We start from the raw sequence: 17230 nt of genomic DNA, 5'->3' as shown, positions 1-17230 counted from the left end.
TAATAATTGCCGTGGAAACGATGCATGACTTTTGAGTTGCAGTCCACTTAATATCCAAAGTCAAACAGTTGTTGCCTGTTTTTTTTAACTATGCACTTCCAATCACGACTATAAATCTTTGTTTATCAATCAAGTCTAATATTGTTAGTCACCTGTAGGAGTGACTTCTCTATGGGAGAAGAGAATAGTCATCAGAAGTCTGCAGTACTCCGTAAGTCTGCTATCTACCTAACTGGACTGTAGCCTGTTGTTACATTTACATTAGTCATTTAGCAGACGTTTTTATCCAAAGCGACTTACAAAGAATTCAGTGAGCAATAATACAATAGGTGCTAATACAAGTCTGGAGGAGTGGTAGTTTGATTGACAGCTGGTTCGAGCCATATTGACAGGCTGTCAAAATCGAGATGGATATGCCTTAGGAGCCAACCGTGTCACTGTGCGTCTCATCACTCAATAGGATGGCAGATGGGCACCTTGGAAGAAAAAATCACTTTTAGCTGGGTGAAAAGCAGAATGGATACTGAGTTTGTGAAAAGCAGTGCCAGGAAGGTGCAGGTGAGGTTTTGTTGGAGTTTGATGGCATCGTAGGTAGCCTACCTTTCCATCACTTTTAAAACCCAGACTTTTCTTTTCAAGGAAAGGTTTTTGTAAGCAATACAACAGAAATATTTATTCATATATTTGGGAAAAGTTCAGATTCGTTTTTTTCGTGTGATGCTGGACTTTGATCAGTTTGTGTGTCATGCTGTCAGTTCACATCGCTGTTGGTCAGTCCTGAGGTTTGGTTTTGTTGAAATTCAACAGACACTGGACCGGAATGGCCACAAAACATCCTGAAATGATGATCCCTGCGACGCTTATAAATGACACTGAGCTCCAATTGCTTTAATGCGTTTCAGGTGACTTACAAATACCCTTGACAGTGAGGAAAGGTGCACTGGGATTTTGTGTGTGTGTAGTGAACCTCACACTCTGCTTTGCTTTGCCCTCACGTCCGCGCAACTCCTGTATTATTTTGTATTTGCATCATTGGACAGAACGAAGGACTGCCTGCAGAAATCACGATGAGCCTTTAACATGATGATCAATGGGGAGCATCGAGCCGGGGTGTGTCCGCTCGCACACTCCATAAAGTTATATGCAAATCATATCTGCGCGACAGAATGTTGGAATGGTGGAAATATCTGGGGGTGTATAACAATTTACCTCTTTTGTTCTCTCTCGCTCATTCTTTGTCTTTCACATTGTTTTTTTTACAATCGTGGAAGCCTGTCCTCTCTTTGACTCGGTCTTGATGGTCCAGTAACTTTACTAGGGCATCACGTTCACACTGCAGAGTTTTGGCAGTGACTGCTGCAGTGGTTTATAGGGGTGAATCTCCCCTTTGCTTTTTGCGTGAGTAGAATACGAGAGTTGCTCTTACTATCTTGAGGCTTGAGCCCACGGTGATTCACATAGTGATGAATACAGCAATGTTTTTACTTTATTTTACTGCAAACAAGAAATAGATGCTGACGAGTAAAGGGACAGATCATCCAGAAATGAGAAATCTGTCAGGTTTGTCGTTTCAAACCTGCTTACATTTCATTGTTCCAATATACACAGAGGAAGGTATTTGGAAGAATGTTAGCAATTTACAGTTCTGGGACACATCTTATAGTTCTGTTGATCACATCATGAGATATTTTGAAGAGTTTTGGAAAACAAAGAGTTCTCCGGAACCTTTGACTACCGTTTAATTCATCCTACTATGGTAGTAAATGAAGTCCCAGAACTGGAAAGTACGTACATTCTTGCAACTATATTTCTCTGTGTTCATCGGAACAAAGTAATTTATACAGGTATAAAATTATGATTTTTGTGTGATCTATCCCTTTAAGGTGTCTAATTCTACATCCTTCCAAAGAAAAATATTATAAAATAGAAATAGTTATATTATTAGATACTAGCCAAACACAGACCTGAAGTTAGCTGTAGTCCTGGGGTGTGCACCTGATGAAACGGTCTATCTATATCCTTGTAGTCTTTGCCCTTAGTAAATCCTTCTTAAAATATCATTTCTGTAGAGGTTAACAGAGTCTAGCCCTTTCTGTCGCACCTTTTAAAAGCCCCACTTTTGATATGTTATATGTTTATGCTAAAAGAGATGCTTAGTTCATGACCCCTCATGTCATTTCGTGATGATGCGTGATGAATGAATATCATATGACGATTAATACTTAGACACGGAAACAAATGATATTCAAAGTTATTGACATGTCGCCTTATTTGGTTTAGCTGTCAGTGTGTTTGTAGTTTCAGCAAAATAAGATGAAAATATGAATGATATTCATCATTTATTGACCCAGTGAAGTTGTTTAGATCACTTCAATGATGATTTATGTGCTTTTTGGAGCGTCAACATTTGGGTCCCGACTAAGAAGATAAAAGGACGGAATTTTAATATAAAATTGACCTCAAGAAAGAAAGTCACAAACGGCGTGAGTGCATGTATGTCATGAGAACATATTCATATTTAGCTGAATTTTACCTTTATTGTCATTTGTTCTCAAACCGTTAATACCGCGTCTCTACTGTTTTAATTTGTTTAGTATCTCGGGGAATACGAATTGCTGTTGTTTCTTTTGGTACACCGTGCTGTGCTTGCTTTTCCTTTTAATGTTGACTGGTATATTAATGAAAGCTCATTCAATATTCATGTGTATATGAGAGAAATGCATTATCCATTCTGCAAGTTGTTGTGCCGAAGCATTTATTCTAACTTTGTAGCACTTGTTCTTGATATTATGTGAGCTTAGTTTATTAAAATTCACCATGAATTGGTAGAATGATCTCTGGGGGACGCCTTTGAAATTGGTACAAGACCGTTTTATCCCACCCAATCCAATTTGAACAGAAGCAAGACAAACCAAACCCTCAGGTTACGGATCGGGGTAAAACGTCAGCTGCTTATTTAAGGGATTTTCAGTTCACCCAAGAAGGAAAATGACTTCACCTCCTGTCATTACAAACCCGGATGAATAAATAAACGTTTTTTGGGGTAAATTGTCCCTTTAATATCATCACAGCTGTTTCAAAGACATTCAGAAGCTCGGGAAAAGTTTGTCCTGTGTAAAGTTACTGCGGCAGCGTTTGTCGGCATGTGCAACCTTCCGTTTCATTGTTGGAGACAAAAGGAGATTGCATAGTTTGGTTATTGTTGTTGTCCCGCAGGCTACCGAACAGCCGCACTGCTTAATCTAATGTTTGTTTTTTTCCTGGCATGTAAGTCTGAACGGATGCATGCCTTGAATAACTCACTTCAGGACTTCAATGTAAGAAACTGATTCATTCCTGCACTGATCCAGCGCTGTTCCTTCTATGGAAGTGACACAAGTTAGATTTCCTGTCTGTTCATTGTTTTTGTTTCGGCTTCCAGAATTCCCAAAATCAAATCTGCCCCATGAATAGAAAACAGCGCAGACAGTTAATCGGCGCTGGGAAGAAACAATGAGCTCTCTCTTTCATAACCCTCTCAATGTAGTGCTTTTGCCATCACATATGCACTTGTCTCTACAATGCGGGAAACAGGGCTCACCGTGTCACCTCTCTATTTTTAAACAAACGAACAGGTAAAAAAGGCACCGAGAGGCTGTGCTGTCTTCTTCAAAAGCATCTCTCCTCATATCTTCTCATCCTCGGCCAACCTGCTGTTCTGTCACATTGCCTTCTTTTCTGTCCCTTGTGTTCTGTCTTGCTCTGTGTTTTTTGCGTGTCCGTGCTAATCATAGACACATTCCTGTCATGTTGTGATGGTGGTGTCACTGTCACGCCATCTTTTTACAGCATACTGGTATTGTTGAAACGCTTCCATGCATCTACCAAGATACAGGCCCGTCTGTCTGTACAGTATATAAACTTGGAACTATTTTAGAGTCTTGCTGTCAGCCCAACATTAAAACTCTCTCGCTCCTTTGGTCCTCTTCAGTTTTTCCATATTTTCGCTTTTTTATTGAATCATCTTCCTTCCTTGCTTCCCTCCGCTCATCAAATTCGTTTCGAGTTTATTTCACTTAAATCTCGGCTGTCGGTATGATAATGGGGCGTTCTGTGGGAGAGCGTGTCATATCGCTTACTCACAGGATAAAAAGCTCACAGTCTGCCCCACTTTTCCCCGCGCCAGCCGGAGACCTGGATCCTGCACAAGAGTGATCTGTAAAACATTCACGATTCACAGAATCATCAGGCTGAGTCTCTCACTCCCGCTATCTCAATGTCTGGGCTCTTGTTTTATTAACCGTGCCGTATCCATTGAGAAAACGAATAAAAACCTCAGCGGTTAATATTGAACAAACGGTTGAAATGGCAACGATTTCATAATTCACCTACATTTTCCGTGTCTTCACACTACACGTAACATGCACCGCAGAGACGCCTGAGGGCAGAGGACGGTGAGCCGGAGCAGAGAATATGCATAAGTAGGCACTTGTTAGCCGCTTTTCGTCGTATACGGATGTCTAATTAGACCATCACACAGTCAGTGTGTGTCACGGGGGATTATCCCGTCAACCCTGATTCAGCATCTTGTTTATCTGGATTTGATGTCTTTAGGACTTTCTTACCTGTTGATCTGTTTCTCAAGCATTGCATTTTGTTGATTCTTGATAAGTCTGAAATTGTATTCGGGTTATAGGACCATAGATATGTACTGTATATGTAGACTCCACATTTGCTTTAGACACGTCCGCCATCTTGGAATGGTCATTTTAGTTGTTATCATTTGTCGTTCATACATGCATGTAGCTACGGTTGCAGAGTCAACTTGTTTTTGAGTGTTCAAGGACCGGCATTGACGGAAGCAATATGTACTTTAGTGTAACGGCTCATAATGATGCATTGATGTCTTCTGTATTTATCTATGGTAAAAACTATTTGAAAATGTCTGTGTTTCCGCTATGTTCTTTTTGCCGTTGCATGCCACCACACCAACGATCTTCCCGCACCCCGGCTACAGCTTCTCTGTAAATGCTTCCCATTCGTTCCAAATGTATCTCACCAGTCACTCTTTTATTCTATTTTTCTCAGGCTTTTCGGACCCTTTTAGTGCAAAACGACAAACCTAGTGTTTCATTTCAGCTTTCATTCCGTACGAAAATGTCGGTAGTAACGCCCTGCGACCTGAGGTCAGATTTTGACTCCCCGCCAGATTACTACTCCCCTCGTTGATATTGCTGGAGTATTAACTAATCCTTACCCCTCCCAAACACCTAATGTTAGTGGGGAATGGGGGAGTAATAAAAACCAACACCAGCACAGGGATTGCCTCTCTCAGAAAAATCTGAACTGACATGAGAAGTCAAGAGCACAAGTGAAATGGGTGAAGAGTTGCACCCGCGGTGACGTCACGAAAATAATCGGCGTGTGATGTCATCCAGCGCCACAGTTCCACAAAATCCTACACTGAATGTTTTCATGTTTTCATCTTGTAATGATTGCATCTTAAATATGTGACATTCGGCGGTCCGCCATTGTTAACTATGTGTATGTTCGCGCAACATCGTCAAAACAGTGATTTCATGGTGTGATTATATTGCAAGATAAATTTCATTTTACCCGTACTCCGAGAAATCTCTGTCGCTTTAGCTTAGCGGAAATTAGAAATATTGACTGTAATTGGCATCACCTCCCAGTGGTGTCTCTGCCCGCCGAGGGACATAGGCCGACATTTATTTTGAACACATGACTGGTTTTAATTATAACCGTGTTTCATCAGGGCCTATCGGTAGCACGACTAGTGAGGCTGAGTTTGAAGCGGGCATGATTAACACGCTCTCATAAGCGGAAAAATCTTTCATTACCTCTTTTCATTTAAACGTAGCGTTAGTTGGCAAGTCCATGCATCACTTTCAACCGCATGCTATGCTTGTTTCAGCAAAAGAAAATGAAGCTAAATGGAAGCACGGTGTTGCCGGTTTATTTTCAAGCGATACTTCACCCAAAAATTCTGATATGAATTACGATGTTATTTGGAAAAATCAAATTTCTGGCACATCATTGACTATCCTAGGCTCAGGTGTTTTTCTAAATTCTTCAAAATAGCAAATTTTTTATTATACAGAACAAAAACAATTATACAATCATTCCTACTATGGCAGTCAATGATGTTCCAGAAATGTCAGTCACTAACATTCTTCCGGTTATCGCTCTTTGTGTTTAACAGAACAAAGACATTTAAACAGAACAACTTCATGACAGAATGTCAGACTTAAAGTCTGTTAATGACTTTAGATTATGTCACTGTCTAATTAGCATATTTACAACATAATTGCGTTATATTTGCAATTATATTATTTGATTTCGTCTGTCCTTACAAAACAAAATCTGGAAATATAATCATGGAATATCTAATGCAATATTTTGAATAATATACATTCACATATATTGAAACTTATATGTATATGTATAAAGTTCTTGTATTTTTCATTACACGAAAATTCCTAAAGCATTATGCAATATATTTTAATATAGTATTATATTAAAAAGGTATTACTCGATATATTTTCAAATAAATATTAAAAGTTTTTATTCACGTACAGTTATTATATATAGGAAAATATATTTCCTTTGCATAAGGATGGTGTCTTCACTTTATCTGTTGTTCTCATTTACATATTTCGTGTATTTACAGTCAGACAATGGAAGTAGTGACATGACCTAGAATAAGTTACCTAGAAATGTCGCTAAAGGGGTTTCAAAAAAGTCGCAAAGTTGACAACACAGAGCCCATGTTTTTGGGAATATGTTGTTTCTACGTATTTTCAAAGCCAAATTAAAACATGTTTTGATTAACACCGCTATCTACAATAGCGGCACAACCCACTAAACAGATGGTCTGTCTGTGTGCCCCTGTTTTCATTTGCATCAGGTTAAACATGATGACTACGCAATACCAGCAAAAGTTTGGAGAGTTAAACTTTTTGAAAGCGTCGAGATGTGCGCCCCATCCAAACACATTTCATGCCGTCTAGTCTTTAGCCCTGTTAGGTAAAACTTCAGTGTGGTTTGCAATTACGGCTGTAATTCAATTGAAACTTAATCACCCGCCTCAGAAAGTAGCAATAGAGCTTGTGATCTAAACCCGCGGTGATTCTGAATTACACTCCAAACCACCGCTAGATCTCGAATTGTTAGAGCTTGTCTTCTACACAGCGGTGGGTGACAGGCCGTGGTAAGCTTGTTGTTGAGTTTCGGCTTATGTATTAGATCGAGGAACTAGGAACCGAGAAATATTGTATTTGTGATGTCGTAGCAATAGAGATGAAGCGTGCGGTTCGGCATACTGTACTATTTTATTTTTTGTAGAGAAAGAAAATAAATAAAACTGAATCAAAAGATATTCATAGGTTGTTAAACGTTCTTTCCCCTTCCTTTCAGATGGGATATTCATCTAAATCCACAATTTGATACGGCACGTGTTGTATCATTTCATGTGTCGCTCAAAGAGACTTCGAAGGGTAACTCAAAGCGGCGTGCGCTAAATTATTTTCTTATCTGTGCTTTCTGCGGCTGTATTTGTTGGTGAAAAGTGATTTTGTTCTCTCTGTAACACACACACGCATACTCTCATCCCCAAATGTAGGCACATTAGCGAATGCAAATGTAGCCTAGTTGAATGTCCTCCCATGCTAATTGGAATATATTACCTTTAATGTTTCCGCTGAGCTGGTGGACAGGTTTTCCCCCTACGTTTCCACGGCCCGCAAACTGGAACCGGGGCTTTTTCCTATCATATTCTTTGATTCGCTTGATATTTTTTCATTTCTTTTTTCCATCTGTTAATATCGAACAGCACCAAGGGCGAGAAGAACGAATTACGCCTTAACGTTTATTTAATCGAAACCTCAAAAAGAATCCCACTTACGTTACACACAGTACGAGTCAAATATTTATTTAGACCCGACTTTCTCATAAACACTTACCGTATGGATGAAAGTATGGAAAACAAAAGCATTGCTATGCTGTTTTTGATGTGTTGTAAAGGTTTTAGTTTCCTAATAGGGTTTTCAGTGGGGTTCAAGATAAATATCAATCCGTGAGTGTAGATGTTGACCCACATTAAAGTGATAGTTCACTTCATTTATTTATCATTTATTCACCCTCATGTCATTTCAAACCTCCATGACTTTCCTTCTTTTGCAGATCACAAAAGAATATCGTTTGAAGAATGTTGGTAACCGAACAACGGCGTCACCCATTGACTTTTTGAACCTTGCATTGGTTTCTCATCCATACAATTGAACTGAATGGGTACCGGCATCATCTTCTTTTGTGCTTTGCAGAAGACAGAAAGTCATACAGGTTTGAAAGGAGAAGAATGTGAGTATACGATGAGAGAATCTTCATTTTTGGGTGAGCTATCCCCTTAAAAAAATGAATTAAAACATTGAAATTTTATGGGAGTATAATGTAACCTGACAAAATATCAATGTCGTTTTATTCATTAAAATAGAAAGATGAATAATTCTGTTATCACGCATTAAAGAAGAGATGTTTTCAACACAATATCTAGCAGATGACCAATGATTTTATTAGATCACAATGTGAAAATCAAGTGGGATTTAATGGTTTACACAGGATATTATATAAGCGGAACTACACCGGTTCCTAGTGGTTCCGTATCTGAGGTTAATTGGCACTCGATGAGAAATGATATGTATCGGCGTAATGCATCTGAACCACGCTGAAAACGATCTCTGCGGGTTTGCTTCTGAAACGCAGCGGGCCTGACCTGCATTAACCTTTTACTGATCCATCCACTGGCGACCTCGTGCATCCCACATGCCCGTGAACGTAATGAAGTCCTGGTGAACACTTTGTCATTCAGCTTCATCCCAAGCACTCTTCAAGCATACGACCTCTCGTCTGTGACGTAGTCGTGCCATATTTCCAATTCACAAGTAAAAGACACTTTTGGAGAGAAGAGAACAGGAACTGATGGTAGATGATGGTGTAGACCTTTGAGGGATCAAGGAAGTTATGAATCGAGTTGTACATTACATATGTCATGGATTGAGCCGAGGGTGAATCGTGAGTTATGACGTCCAAAATGTCAGCTTGTCTGTTTGTGTAGGACCAGTTGGCGGCAATGTTTTTGTCAGAGGAAGTTGATGGATGCGGATGAGATTGTGAGGATATACCCGGCGGTTGCGTTCAGGTTATGTTGCTATATTGGCATTGAAATGCATCAGTCGCAGGAATTGTTATGCTCTCTATTAAATTCTTGTTTTCCTCCTGCAGCTTTATAAATGTGTTGCGGTGCACAGTGCAGAAAACTGTCACCTCTGTAAAGGTCAGGTGTGTAAAATCAGATGCCTTTATTCCAGAGAAACATAATAGGACTGAAAGATATGACGCAGACTATGACGGACACTTTCTGCATCAAGAATTTAAACGTGTTAAAACCGTTGACTACTACATGTATGCCAGAGGACTTCATTAAGACGCACACATACCGTATGATAATCACGTTCTTTGGAGTTCTGCATAGCTCTCTGTACAGTTTCTATGCGGGTCTCATTGCTTGAAGCATGATTTAACTCGAGCATCACTCCGAATCACATGATGTGCCTTGGTGCACTTCAGAATAACTTACTGATCCCACAGATAGAGCGCATATATCCTCCAGAGCCACATGTATCAAAACAACCATCAGACGAAATCATTAAATCCTGTCGCTTGGTGTTTACGTAAAGTTCTTAAAGGTACAGCAACACAAATGACTTGAAGATTAACCTATTCAGTTATAGTAAAAACAAATGTTTCAGCATTGATTACTTTTTCCCATTGAAATAAGTGGATAAAGGGCAATTGAATAACAATTACATGTTGTGCGCATGCATAACATTATACTTTCAACAATTTTGTATAAAGCAATATTGACTTAAAGTTGGCATGATTTTAAAATGATCATTCTAATTGTTTTACATAGTAGTAAAGTATTTATTACAAATTATTTATCTGTGAACGTCACAGTTGTTGGTGGATGAAATCAAGTCCCGCCCAACTTTCTTTTTGTTTCAATCGGGTATATCGCACGACTTATTACCTCAAAACTTTCGAATAAACAACACTAAGAGAGAAAATTTCAGACTAAGAGGATGTCATCTGTTAAAGAATACATATAAATATAAAAATGCATGTAAACTGCAACATGATATAGATGCTGTACCAATTAGTAAATTGAAATCTGTAGGTTTTTTCGGAGTCACTTATACTCAACACTGGGCTTCAGGAGACTGAATACTGTGCACATACCGGTGTTGATTTTGTCCTTTGGGACATCGCGTGTCCTCTGGTTTTGTCAGCATTCTTTATCCTGCTCGAGCATCCTTGCCCCATTCTTTGATATTGGCAGTATTGCAAATATTGAAGCATTTGTAGCGCAGATTCTTTGTGATGTTTCTCATTTGTGGATGCAAGCATCTGCTTGAGGACTGTTTTATGTAAATGAGTATTATGATATTTTAATTGTGCCGTTTTGTCATTTTTAAGTTTGACAGCCCCAGTCGTCATTTAACTTCCGTGATTTAACAAAGAGTGGCCATTTCCTACGAGACTCCAAACAGCAAAGAAAACATTATGGGTTTGGAGCAACATGTGGGCGAGTGACAGACTTTTCATTTGAAAAACAAACGATATGGTAAGATAGTCAATGGTGCATGCGTAGCAATGTCTAGATAGCATATACAGAGTGCGCGATGCCGTTAAGTCTTTCTTTTTCAATGTCAAGAACTATTAAATGTGCTTGCCGGTGAACTGCAGGTCTTTGTGAGAGAGGGAAGATGGACATTTTGACAAAGACATATCGAGAGAAAGGCAACAGTGATAGCGTTAGAGAACGTGGTGGAGAATGTTAATGCGACTGCAGCTCCACATCAGGGATTTTCCACTCAACCCCTGAGAGCCGACCGACACGAGGGGCAACACGAATACACAAACACACACCCGCATAGCGGCACGCACAAATTACAACCAGGGGAGCGCCTCGTAAACAGCAGATGGAGAGGCGTAAATGCCCTGGTGTATGTGCAGCATGCAAATAGATAGGTGCGAAATACACAAATCTGCTCGCTCAGGAGATCACAGTCGGGGATTAAAAGCCCACAAGGTGAATAAACATCTTTGAACATTGATTTCGGAGTCATTGATTGACAGGAGCGTCGTGTAGTACAAAACCCAGAAGCGAAAACTGACGCTTTATTTATAGATTCAATTACATTCGTCATTCAGAAGGTTTCAAGGCATGAAATGACAGGTGTTATATCTGATAAAATGCTCATTGTGTTCTAGGGGAGGTTTGTACGTGTACACCATCCTGTATGTGTTTGCGAATGAATCACTGCGTGGAGCGAGCGAGCGAGCCCAACAGTCCAATAATGTCAAAATATTTGCAGATGAAGATGAGAAAGGTAAATCTGAGGCATGGTGGATGCTGACGTGGTACGACAACAAGACAAACATTGCTATGGAGGTTAAAGAGATCTAGAGAATCGCCGCAGAATCCTAATAAACAAAATCTGCTGGCACATCACGTAACCAGTGACAATACAGATTTACTAAACTAATGTTCATAAAGGTTATATGCCAATGAACACTTTCACATCTCAGTTTGGCATCCCCAACTGTTTCAGTCTGTTAACCTGATGCGACTGATGTAGGGCAGATTTCTGAAGCTCTGATTGAATCATAAACCAGTTTTAATAGTTAAAAGAACAGCAAAAATTCAACAAAAAATGAACATCTAGTTGCCAAAAAGGTCAAGCAGAAGGGAAAACTTAAATAAAATGATACAAAGAAAAATACATTCTAATAAAATCAAAAATGTATAAAATAAAGTTAAATAAAAAAATTTTTTTTGTTCTCTCTCTTTCTCTCTCATTTCCATTTAGATTTAGGTCGTAATACACTCTGGTACATTATATTTTTTCCCTTTTAGTTTTATTGTGCCGTACAGTCCAGGTCTCCCGATGCTTCATTTAGTGTCAACTTTTTTAGGGCTTTATTTTCCGCTGAAGTCTTGCATCAGAACCAGTTTTAATACCTTTTGCCATCTATGACCTTTAGAATTTACACAGTTTTTGTCTCCAGAAAACTTTTTAGAGTTTGTTCATGCACGGCTAACTTTTTGTTAAGGTGAAGATGATCAGTCAGGACTGTCCAAAACAATTCAGAAACCAAAGCATGGCAAAGGCTGCATGACTACATGGTGTTTCACAGAAAAACAGCATATGAGTTTGGGACATGTAAATCTAGTTGCCAAAGCAGAAGGGAAAACCTAAATAAAAAGATACGAAGAAAAATATATTCTAATAAAATAAAAATTGTTGCAAATAAAATACAAAATATCATCAAATATGCAATCAAAAAACGTATTAAACAAAGTAATATAAAAAATAAATAAAATAGGAAAAGTTGTCACACCACAGCTCCAGAAGTTCTGCTAAGAACATGCTAACAATTGTTTTACTTTTGGAGCCATGAGCATCTTTATTATTCTATAATGTTATGGATTTTAAATTCTCTGGCCAAGACATCTGGCCAAGAACAGATCAAAATCTATGTAGATTCATATTACGAATAATAAACAACAGATTATAAATTAATGTTGGCCGATGGATTTTCTTCAAACGACTGGAGAGAAATGATAAAAGTCAGAAATATAATGAGGACTGATTTCCTCTGAGACTTAAATATTTTACAAGTTATTCTCAAGGTTAATGGAGGTCGTTCTCATCTTTTGCACTGATGGTCAGTATATTCTCCCAAGAGATGCCACGGGTGCTATTGCTGTTTGGCCAGTACCTTACTCGATAAGATCTTGGACCGCAAGGTGCCATGACTCTCCCAAACAATGTGCTTGGAAATCTTGGACCACATTAAATGTGACAGTGAATAAATTGTCTTGTGGAACAGCAGGGATTCACTTCATGGATTTTACAGCCTCGATTTCAGAAATATTGCTATTCAAATCACATTTCCTAGAGTCCCATTGGATGTGGCTACAGTGCTTTCGAATTGAATTCAGAACTTTCACAGAAGTGATTTCTCATGGCATGACGGTTAAACTTTTGGAATCAGGAAGTGAAATGAAATTGCATGTGAAACATTTAATTTAGAGTTACACAATGTGCAATGCAAAGTGCGAAGGTAGGTGAAACATGGTGATATAATATGCGGATATATTGAGTTTTGTTCTCTCTCTCTCTCTGTCTCTCTCATTTCCATTTAGATTTAGGTCGTAATACACTCTGGTACATTATATTTTTTCCCTTTTAGTTTTATCGTGCCGTACAGTCCAGGTCTCCTGATGCTTCATTTAGTGTCAACTTTTTTAGGGCTTTATTTTCCGCTGAAGTCTTGCATCAGAACCAGTTTTAATACCTTTTGCCATCTATGACCTTTAGAATTTACACAGTTTTTGTCTCCAGAAAACTTTTTAGAGTTTGTTCGTGCACGGCTAACTTTTTGTTAAGGTGAAGATGATCAGTCAGGACTGTCCAAAACAATTCAGAAACCAAAGCATAGCAAAGGCTGCATGACTACAGGGTTACACCACCATGTAAATGGGGCATTTCATTTTTTGTGAACTGTTTCTTATGAGAACCTGCCTATGCACACTTCAATACAATATAGCTGAACCCTTATGAAAATATTTATAGTTTACTATAGTTAAACAATGGAATTAACCATGGTTTTGCAACTATAGTTTAACCATATTATTAGTATTTAAATGATGCTTATACCAGAGTTGTTATTTTGTTTTAACTTTATTAATATTTCAATTAAGCTTCTTAATATAGATTTTAGTTCAATTTTAAGCAATTGTGTTATATGCTTTTGTCATTTTTATATACACTGTCTTTTTATTGTTTAATGTTCAAACCATATAGTTATCGTCCTTGGTGTGAACGAGGTTCTCTAAAGCTTCTCTCAAAGTCACCTGAACATCTGCATCATACAGTAGCCGGTATTTCGAACACCTGTTCATGAGCTGACTCCGCATCTGTTGGGTCCGATACGAGTCCATGTCAAGCGTCTCTCATTAGTGATGCGTCTCCGGGTCAGAATGCCGTCTGTCGTTCAACCTGTTTCACCTGACGGTACCCGATCTAACGCCCTTGCTGGAACCTTTACGCAAAGCCCACACCTTCCCCTCATATTGTCTATTTCCTTTTACAAAGGTCCTCTACAAGGTTTTACAGGCTAAGAAGATAATAAAGTTTGTGGTTTGGTATCAGGCTTGTGGACATCTAGCAGATAACAGATCAGTGAAACGCAGACCTGGACAGGTGGGATTTACCGACACCCCCATAATGCTCCACAGCAACCTGTTTGACGAGTCAATCTGGCCTCCTTGTGTTTAGGAGATCAATGTGAAGGGTTTAGGAGGTAGTTAGGGACTGAACGGAGTATATGTGGCTATCTGAAAGATCTTTGTCCTCCAGCTGCGTTGCAGATAGGAGATGTTCATGTAATGAGGGCTCGAGATACATCAGGATTCTTCACAGCTTAAAGAAAGGTTATAAAAGTCAATGGAAAGCACAGAATATAAATCAGGTTGTGAACCTTGAACCGAATAAACTGTGTCTTATTTATTTATTTTTGTTTTGTATTTATAACTAGATGTTGTTCTTGTATTACACTATGAAATACATTTTTATTCATTGACTCAGCGTTAAATTTTTGGGGCAACTCAATCTTGCAGAAATCTTTTGTATTTGAACGTAACACCAAAGTTTTTGAATACCTGTATTTATCTTCTTTAATGTAATTGTATTGTGAATGTACGGCAAAATTGAATGTGTACTCCTAGTGCAGGGGCAATAAATAGAAAAAAAAAGAAAATAGTAAGAAAAAGGAATAATAACAATAATTTAGAGAAAGATTTATACACTACGGTAGTCATTGCTCCGTGAAAAACAAAGGTCTTTCCCATTCTACACTTTCATAATGTACTAAAAGTACTCTCTGGTCACACATTCATTTTGTACACTCTTAAAAAAAAGGTGCTTCAAAAGGTTTCTATGATGCCATAGAAGCTCTTGTAAGCGAGGGCTACCAAAATATCTAAAGTCCTCTAGAGGATAACATACATTCAAACTTTAAACATGCGATGCCTTCTTTTTATGCTCACAGAACCAAATTCAGTTTTCTTTCAGATATTTTTGCACTTGAATATATTAAAGCTTATAACACTTGCTAATAATAAACTTTCATGATGATGTAGCACTTGGCTGATCGGTATAGTCACAGATTTGTCAACTGTCTTGAGCATTATCGGTGAGCCCTGTGTTTAGCGGGCACCTTACAGATACAGAGTTCATGCGGGCAACCAGGTGCCCACGGGCACCACGTTGGAGTCCACTGGCCTAGAAGAACCTTTTGGTTCCATAAAGAACCTTAAACACCTGAATAACCTTTCTATTTTAAAAAAGGTTATTTGTGGAGGAAAATATATTATTCACATCATAAATAAAAGTAAGAAAGAGATGTTTCTTTAAAGAACCTTTGACTGAATGGTTCTGTGTGAAACTCAAATTGGTTCTCATGGGATCGATTTGGAGAACCTTTGAAGCACCTTTATTTTTAAGAGTGTGCTAAATATATTAAATATATATATTTTTGTAATGCTATTATTCATTTTTTGTATGTTAAGTGCGGAAAAACAGGCACTTAAAGTATGTTTAAGTGCAGTATAGTGCACTTATTTTAACTAGCTTACTCAATTTGTTTCCCCCTTTATTGATACAAAATGCATTTAGCATTTTTTCATAGAGAAGAGCCTTTTATCTCTCTGTTTTTTCACCTAGACAGAGATGAATGAAAAACTCACGGCTCTTGGATCAGAAATTCCAGGTAATTTTATGTCACCTCCGAAGCTTTGACCCAAACTCAGTTTTGCCAATATAACAACCAATTCTGTAAAGTTTAGAGGTTTGAACAATATGTACTTGAACAGTTTTATCGTTGTGTATTCTTAACCGCACGTCAACATGCTCATTCGTAACTGTTTTTATTTCTTCTCTTTCCCGTGTAGGATAACCTTCTGAGAAAAGAGTTTAGGCTCAAATCAAACTATACTGAGAATTTGTTTAAGTCTCCAGAGCTATAAAAATACATTTTCTAATCTTCTGGTCTTCTACAAATAGCATTTGAAACATTTTAAGGAACACACAAACAAAACACAGTCCGTACGCTGTGTCCATAAGTCTCTCTTACTCAAAGCAAAAGAGATTACAAGAAATGTATTGAGCCATATTGTCTCTTTTTTAAAATTGTTATGATTGAACTTTTAAAGGGAGTCAGAGATGCTCCTTTAAAAAGTCTCCTCTTCATAAAAATGCAAATCTGCAGCTGAATTCTTTTAAAACTGACTTAAGACGTAATAAGAACGGCTCACCTGCCGTTAGTCAAACACACCGGGGGATATTTGGATATGACGCTAGATGATGATATTTCAGGAAAGATCATTAGAGGAACAATCTGGTTTTAGTGTACTGTGTATGAGTTGGGCCTATAGAATTTGACAGGGGATTTAGATTTCAGTTACGTGCACGTCTCGGGGCATGCTGGGAAAATTATGCTTCTGTGTGTGCGTGAGAAGTAAAAAGAGAAAGAAGTGTACATCAAAAGTTAATGCGTTCTCCTCTGATAGCTCTTCTGCGCTTTTCGACTTTGTCTTTAAACGCACACAGTCGTGACACTTTTACAAATGAACGGACCCTTTTATTCCATCTCTGCATCGATCTCCTTTACTTTTTTATCTATATCAGCTCTATATTAGATTGATGTATTTGTGCGTGTTGAGTGTTTAAGATAAGGAAATAGTTTTCTCTACGGGACGCTGATACCGCAAGCAATACCAAATGCAGAATTCAGTACAGAATGTTCAGACCTCCAGCTCAAACATTCAACTTCTATTGTCAATGGTGAGCGTCTGCTGGACATCCTTACAGCATTCTTCATTATTTAAAGGCATGGTTCACTTACAGTAAAGAAAAAAAAAATTATGTGTGACTAGTTCATCTGTAGCCTTTTCTAGTTGAAACGCATTACATTTTAGTCACTTTTGTATGGTATTGTAATTTATAGCATACAGTAACAGACATTTTGTTTGCAAAACCAGTTTATTCTTTAAAAAAAGAAATCTTGTCAATTTTAATATTACATTTAACTTGAACCCAAAACT

The sequence above is a fragment of the Barbatula barbatula genome (assembly GCF_947034865.1).
Source record: "Barbatula barbatula genome assembly, chromosome: 2".
NCBI classification, from domain to species: domain Eukaryota; kingdom Metazoa; phylum Chordata; class Actinopteri; order Cypriniformes; family Nemacheilidae; genus Barbatula; species Barbatula barbatula.
The sequence above is the reverse complement of the archived record's forward strand: the minus strand, read 5'-3'. Positions refer to the sequence as shown.